This window comes from Magnolia sinica, chromosome 13 (assembly GCF_029962835.1).
Source record: "Magnolia sinica isolate HGM2019 chromosome 13, MsV1, whole genome shotgun sequence".
Classification (NCBI taxonomy): domain Eukaryota; kingdom Viridiplantae; phylum Streptophyta; class Magnoliopsida; order Magnoliales; family Magnoliaceae; genus Magnolia; species Magnolia sinica.
The window spans coordinates 35,157,543-35,165,061 of record NC_080585.1 but is presented as its reverse complement, the minus strand read 5'-3'; the positions used below and the strand labels follow the sequence as shown (position 1 = coordinate 35,165,061).

Below are 7,519 nucleotides of genomic sequence, written 5' to 3'. Positions count from 1 at the left end.
GCTATTGACCATTATATCTACTATCGATGACTTGAATTATCCAGAGAAGATGGAGACATATTATATAGTTAATGGTCCATATATATTTTCAGCGTCTTGGAAGGTGAGTATCCATGCTTTTCCTTGAATCCGATTTTCTGGTATATATATATATATATATATATATATATATATATATATATATATATATATATATATTGAATTTCTGGTTATATTTTAGGTCATGTTTGGATAAATTTTGTCTCAGGAAAGAAAAAAGTTGTAGAATCAGCCACATTGTGATGTTTCCATTCATTTGCTGAATTCTAATCCAAGTGAAAATTCAGAAACTCAAGAAATGGCACTCTTTTCATGCTTTTCCAGATTCTTTCCTTGAAAGTAAAGAGATGCAAACCATCATTTTCAATTTTTGGACAAAAGAAGTTAAAATGCCACATTGTAGCCTTCACCTAAAAGCTATTTTAGAGTTTCCTTAGGAGACATGCTGTCCACATGCTCATTATCCAATGGTTATAAATCTAATTTTTTTTGTTAATTCACTAAAAAATTTATATTTTTTCCTTTTCTTTTCAACAATGCATAGCCTGTCTTGCATGCTAATGGGGATGTTACTTAACTCTTGGCAGGTTGTGAAGCCCCTTTTGCAAGAGAGGACGAGGAGGAAAGTGCAGGTGCTGCAAGGTTGCGGGAGAGATGAGTTGTTGAAGGTAGACAGTCTTTTTGCTTATTTTTCATGAAGGTATATGATAGCTATAAGACCAGCCATGCCTGATGACACAGAATGTTGGGCAGATAAGGACAACATGTCCATAGGATGAGTGTAGCTGAAACGAGGATGCTGAGATGGACGAGTGACAAGACGGGGATAGATATGTATATAATATGCATGTGTGTTTTGCTTCCATCCTTTTACAATATTGCGTCTTTCATCATGCTTGAGTGACATTCATTTGATACAACCATGCTAGGGATCTCAGGGAGCTAAAATGTGATTTTGTGCATACTAGTTGGATTGAATCTAGCTGTTTATATTGTGAGAAAGGATATGAATCTTCGAAACTTCTTTTTTTTTCTTAGAAATCAGGAACTCTGTCCTTGTACATGCAGCAACACATATAGGAGATCCACTGTTCATCTCTTGCATTGTGCAGAAGATGGATGTATCTCAAAGATGATACCCATCAGACTCTGGATTCTTGATACTACTGCCAAGTCACAATCCTAACCTCTTATTCATAGACACTTGATTGTGGAAATAGGACTGCTGGATATTTTCATTCTAAACTAATCCAATAAATGTCCACCAATCTAGTAGTCACATAATCAACTAAGCTTAATTTTTTATTCATGATACATCTACACTTGATACTATAATTTGAATGGTTTAATGTAACTAGTATGCCACGTATGTAGTTTATTAATTTCTAAGTGCTTGCTCATCATCCATCACACTCTGCGAGAGTCATAAGCTTTTCTTTAAAATAATGATAGAGTGGATGGTTCAAATCAGGGTCTGTAGTCCTCTTGGATTACAATTTCAGAGGATTATAAATAGAATACTGTAAGTTAAGTGCCTATTCCCAGAGCATGATAAACGTTTGTTACAGTGAGAGAAAAGGCAATAGATCAATCTGGCAACAACTTTCATACAAGTAGTAGACATAGGCATCTTGAGATCAGGGCCCACTGTAATCTTTATTTGCCATCCAACCTATTAATTAGGTCAAATAAACCTGGACGAAGGAATCCAAAACTTTTCTAGCCCATATCAGCATCTTCATGCAAATGGACCTCTGATACATGACTGTCTTCTCTTAGAAAATACCTCTACGCTAATCCACAATTAGGGAATCGACACTACAAATGCCTAAATAGGGATTCGAAACTCAAAAAATCCCAATACACAAATCATTGCACAATGTTACATGAAGGATTAAAAAATGCCAAAAAATGCCCAAATTGATATGAATAGATAAGGAGAGAGAGAGAGAGAGAGAGAGAGAGACCTGATGTTGCAGCAGAATGCTCCTTGATGTGCGGTAGATCGAGCGGAGAGAGAGATACCTGATGTTGCAGCAGAGGGCCAAGGAGATAAAGAGAGAGAGAGAACTAGGGTTTTGAGAGAGAGAGAGAGATAGGGATAGAGAGAGTGAGAGGGAGAGGGAGAGGGAGAGGGAGAGTGAGAGGGAGAGCGAGCGGAGAGGGAAAGGAAGAGGGAGAGGGAGAGGGAGAGGGCCGGAGATGGAGAAGGAGCGGGAGAGAGAGGGAGAGCGTGCGAGAGAGAGAGGGAGCGGCAGACAGAGGGAGGGAGAGCGGCAGAGAGGGAGAGAGAGTCGAGATAGGTTGCGTACGGTTTTGTTTTTTGTTTTTTTTTTTTCTCTTTATATGTACGAACCCTGCCGGCAGCCGTTAAAACTGGCCGCCGGGAAAGGGTTGGTCCATCGGTCGGCTACGACCCTTTTTCTTGTAGTGGTTATTATTGAATTTTCAATGTAGATTTCAAATCTGAGCATGATTCTGGTGGTTTGTGTAATGGAACGGATACTTCATAGCAAATGTTACTCAAGAGAAGTGAAGATGGCCGTGGTTGTAGTTGTTGTAGGCGTTGGTGTCTATACGGTAACGGATGTAAAAGTGAATGCCATGGGTTTTCTTTGTGCTTGCGTAGCTGTCTTTGCCACATCCTTGCAGCAAATTGTGAGTATTTACTTCAACTTTTCCCATACCTGTTGCATGGGTATTTATTCCCTGGGATACTCTTTCAGATTGATGAATCCTTGACCTCAGTTGCATCTATACCGTGGATTAATATATCCAGTTTTGTCTATGTTTTTGCCATTTTTCCCACTTTTTATTCCAGTATTTCCTTATCATTCACTATTGTATTTTCATTTCCTAGTCTGATTTGAGGATTTATCTTTCTACTCCATGCACTTTAGTAACTAGGATGCCCTCCATCTTTGGAATTGCATTTATTAGATGCTATAGAATTGTCCAACGTCTCTGCTGATCTACATGGTGGAGACAACTTATGTATGGTTCGGATTTCATACTTGACAAGGTGTATATGACCCCTTGTAGGACCGCATGTGGGCTTAGAAAAGCGCCTGTTTATTGTTACTAGTGGAGAAGACATTTTACTCTGGTCTAGCCTGGACTTTCTTGTTGACAGAGCAATTAATATTGTCAACTCAACCACTACTATGCGAGAGTGCAGCTGCCACGGTCTTCTGCATGGTATGATTGTGAGATTAGAAATGCTTATGAAGGATGAAGCAAATCGCATGATCTGCAAAGTTTGGGAACTATACGCAGATTGACAAGTTCTTGTTGGTTCATTTAAAAACAACTTAAAATGAGCTACCAAGGTTCATTAATTTATTGGCCTGAAATTTTCCGTTAAATCTGCCTTTTTTGGACTTTCCAAGAATGGAATTTAAGTTGATATATTACCACTCTAAAACTACTGATGCTAACACATGCTGGTGAGGATTAAATATTTCTGATTTAGTTGTATATGTGCAACAAACAGCCATCATCAAATATGGAAGCATAGGAAGAGTGCATTTGGAGAACATATTAGTCTTTAACAAATGTGAAACACTCATCATCAAATATGGAAGCACAGGAAGAGTGCATTTGGAGAACATGTTAGTCTTTAAAAAATGTGTTGTCCAATTCATTAGAAAACTAAGTCTTTAAAAAATATGGAAGCACATGAAGAGTGAATTTGGTAGTGGCACTATATTCAACTGATCATACTGTTGTTTAATTTGTTGCTATGGGAATTATCAGCAACTGAAATTTTCTTATCTCTTGAGAGTGTGGTCTCTTTACTGATTGAATCTTGATATTTTCTTATTCCAGGTGCAAATTACCAAATTTATATATTGGAATGGAATACATGCGGGGACACAGTTTTAAACTTGCTGGACAGGTGAAATTCATGCTTCTTGACATCATGCAGTTGTCATTTTATAATGGTAACAGATTCATAAATTTGTTTAGTTAATTCACTGTTCACTTATTTTGTGGATTATGGTCCTTGTTCTTTTAATTGGTGTTGAAAGGCATGCTATACCTCATGAAGCATAAAGCCATAAACCTTGGACAATTAGCATAAGTGATTTGAGGCGTATGCTTCATACCAAAAACTACACTTCATATTATAATCATACTCCTAGATGCATTAAAATGGTGAAATTGCGAAGTTTCTAGGTTGCATGGGCCTCTTGAATTTGTGGAATATGACACTCTGATGAAGGGATGCTTGGTGGTAGAGTATTGGGGTAAATGGTGTTAATCATTTACATGCAAAAAAGGCCATCCAAATGTAGAGTGTAAATGACTTCTATGTAAATCATTTATAACTAGCCCCACTTACAGGCATCCAATCAACCTCTTATATAATACTGAGACAGCAAATGACATTTGATAAGTAGGATTCAAACATTGTAAGCATGCCAGATATTTCTTAATTTAAACAGACTAAACTGTGGAATCCACTGCCACCCATTCAGAGTGACAAAATCTGATATATGGACACTTCTTTTTTTTCTTGAATTAGGACCATTGGATAAATAAGTGTCATAATCCCAATGTTAGATAATCACCTGTGACCAGGGGTTAATGGGGTTAACAGGAGTCCCCTGTAACCCCAAGTTCCATCGGGGCCGCCTTGTTGTCTGGGTTCTATCCAATCCACCCATCACAAAAGATATGGAGAGTTGTCCTATCACTGTGAATTTTGGTCTACAGCGCATCCACAAAGAGGCCCCAACAGATCAGAGTCTCGGGTCATCGCCATCTTTTTTGCCTATCCTGAGAATTTAGAAGTGAGCTGCATAGAACCTCTTTGGTAGAAACCTGAATATCGGCAATCCTTTTGAACAGTTCTGCACTGAACATCCAAGATTTGCACATGCACGTTTTAAGATTCCTCATTACAAGTTTAAAAGGTAACCTCCTTAGTCAGTGTTTGGATGTAATAGCTGTGGAGGGATTTACAATCCAACATGATGTGATTAATGGGTAGTGAGGTTATCTGACTTGAGGTTTGGGGACGTCCAAACATACTCTTGAATGATCTTTCTAATGGTTTCTTAACCAGGTATGTTATGATCAAGAAGATTCGTTTGGCTAAGCAAACGGAGAAATTCAAACGGACGGCACATCAAGAGGTATTATGCTTTGCTGTTTTTTCCCGACATGAATTCTAAAATTACTGTCGAACTCTTTCTTCTTCATGATGAATAGTGTTATTTTTGCGTGTAGATGGCTTTGATTGCAAAGCTAAGGAATCCATAAATATGCGAGTATAAAGACGCATGGGTGGAGAAGGTCAGTGTGAAAATTTAAGAGCCTGGTTAGGGGTAGTCCTGTCATCTGATCATGTTTAGAAGAAAGTTTTGAGGGCCTCGCTGCTATATGCTATGCTGCCACAGTAGCGGTAACAACAATTAAATGAGCAGGAAAATGGGACCAGTGGCCATTCATATAGGAATCAACCGACAGTTCTGAGTGGTGTGGAAAACCAAAATGGCGATGACCGGGATTTGTTCTACCCACCCCAAATCAGGGCAATACATTTTAGGCAGTAAAAGTGGCCGACAAAACGTCTTTCCCAGCCACTCTAACCAAAAGGCATTGACACTGTTCCAGGGTTGCTATGTATGCATCATAACAAGCTATTGTGAAGGAGGAGACATGTAAGTTACATCTAGAGATTTCTATCCTTTTAAAAGACCTATCACAGTAATGGTTACTTGTATAACTTTAAACAACTGAAACTCAAAACTATTCAAATCATCTCTATCCACAATGTAGAGTCATTGGGCAACATTTTGAATGGGCCATGACCTGTAAACCAGGTGAATTTGACTTCCCAAGAATCCCAACCGTCCGATCAGTCACTTGTTTGGATTGATTTGCAAGACTGATGTGGACATTGATTGGATGCCTTCAGATATATAAATTTAATCAGGCTTAAGAGATGATATATACACTTAAGTATCAGCTGATAGCTTGTACATACCTGAAGGTGCAATGTATCATAGGGAGAGGGATCGAATGTACTGTTTGGCAGGGCCGAGATGATAAAGAAAGCTAGAGGAGCATTTTTCCCCGAAAGAGATGTAAGATGTTTTTGGTATGCCATGTTGGTTTTTGCTTCTTGTTGCCGTTAAAAGTTTTTGGTATGCCATGCATGTGCTTTTTTATTGTGTAGACTTACCTTCTCAAATAGGTTGGCTCGTTCAGGGCTTTGGAGAAATGGGTATATCTAGAAATGGATGTGTGCGTTGATCGATATATCTAGAAATGGATATAACACACATATCCATTTCTAGATATACCCATTTCTCCAAAGCCCTGAATTAACTAACCTATTTGAGAAGTCTACACAATAGAAAAGCAAGAAATATATCATCCAAATTCAATGGATGATATATTATTTCAATTTTTATTTATTTATTTATTTATGAGAATTGCCAATTGCTAAAAACGGTCCAAAACGCTGACGGTTTTGACCGTCGCTCTTACAGTCGGAAACGCCAATGGTTTTAATCCATCGGCGAGCAACGCTGACGCACCCTTTACTGATAGACCTTGCGACAACTAAAATCCGTCGGGGAAGGTCATTGCCAACGGTTTTTAGCCGTCGGCGTTGCCCTATTTTCTAGTAGTGTTTCTTCTCATCAATCTACCTTGGAGCCCCCCCCCTCCCTTACAAAGGAAGAATTAGAAGCCCACTTTTGCACTAGCTCGTTCAGAAGATATCCACCAAAATCAAAGGTTGGAAAGCCAAGCTCCTCAATTTGGCAGCGAAATTGGTGCCCGATCAAACAAGTGCTAACTAGTATGCCCAGTCACTTGATGTCCGCAATCAATATCCCCAAATCTCTGTTAGCAAAATTGTCGACAGAGCCCTTGCAAATTTCTTTTGGGGCAACTCGGATGGAGGCAACAAGAGACTTTGGGTGAGGTGGTCGAAATTATGCACTCCGGTGTAAGAAGGGGGGCTGGGAATCAGGAGATTTAATGATGTAATGCGAGCATTTAGAATCACAATGGGTTGGCAACTGATGCAGGGTATGTTGCTATGGACCATCTTCATTTCAGCCAAATACTTCCAGAAGCTTATTTCTAAAAAGGGTGTGATAGGTTCGGTCACATCCCTAGGTTGGAAGGATATTCTCAATTCATTGCCTTTCACATTGCTCCATTCCAGATGGCTAGTAGGAGAAGGGAATATCAGTTTTTGGTTCCAGAACTGGACGGGTGGAGGGCTGATATTTTTTATTTTTTTAACCAGCCACAGAGGCTTCTCATAAACCAAAGAGAACCTGATACAATTTCAGGGGACCCCAAGGAATAAAAGCTCCTAGGGGACGCCTATCATATAGAACCAAAAACAATTACGCACAAACACTCTAACAGAGAAGAAGGAAAAACCAGGACCGGGGATCACGGGTTGTACATCTAGCTTGTTCTCCTCCGCTCAGTCCAAAAACTTTCCCGA

General features: G+C 39.2%; 1 long non-coding RNA gene across 1 annotated transcript; it reads left to right on the top strand.

The window, feature by feature from the left end:
• Window positions 1-4,309: 4,309 nt before the first annotated feature.
• Window positions 4,310-5,847, top strand: LOC131224093 (uncharacterized). Its single transcript, XR_009160824.1, has 3 exons — window positions 4,310-5,180; window positions 5,275-5,340; window positions 5,662-5,847. It is a non-coding gene; the product is annotated as an uncharacterized LOC131224093 (long non-coding RNA).
• The last annotated feature ends 1,672 nt before the right edge of the window (window positions 5,848-7,519 follow it).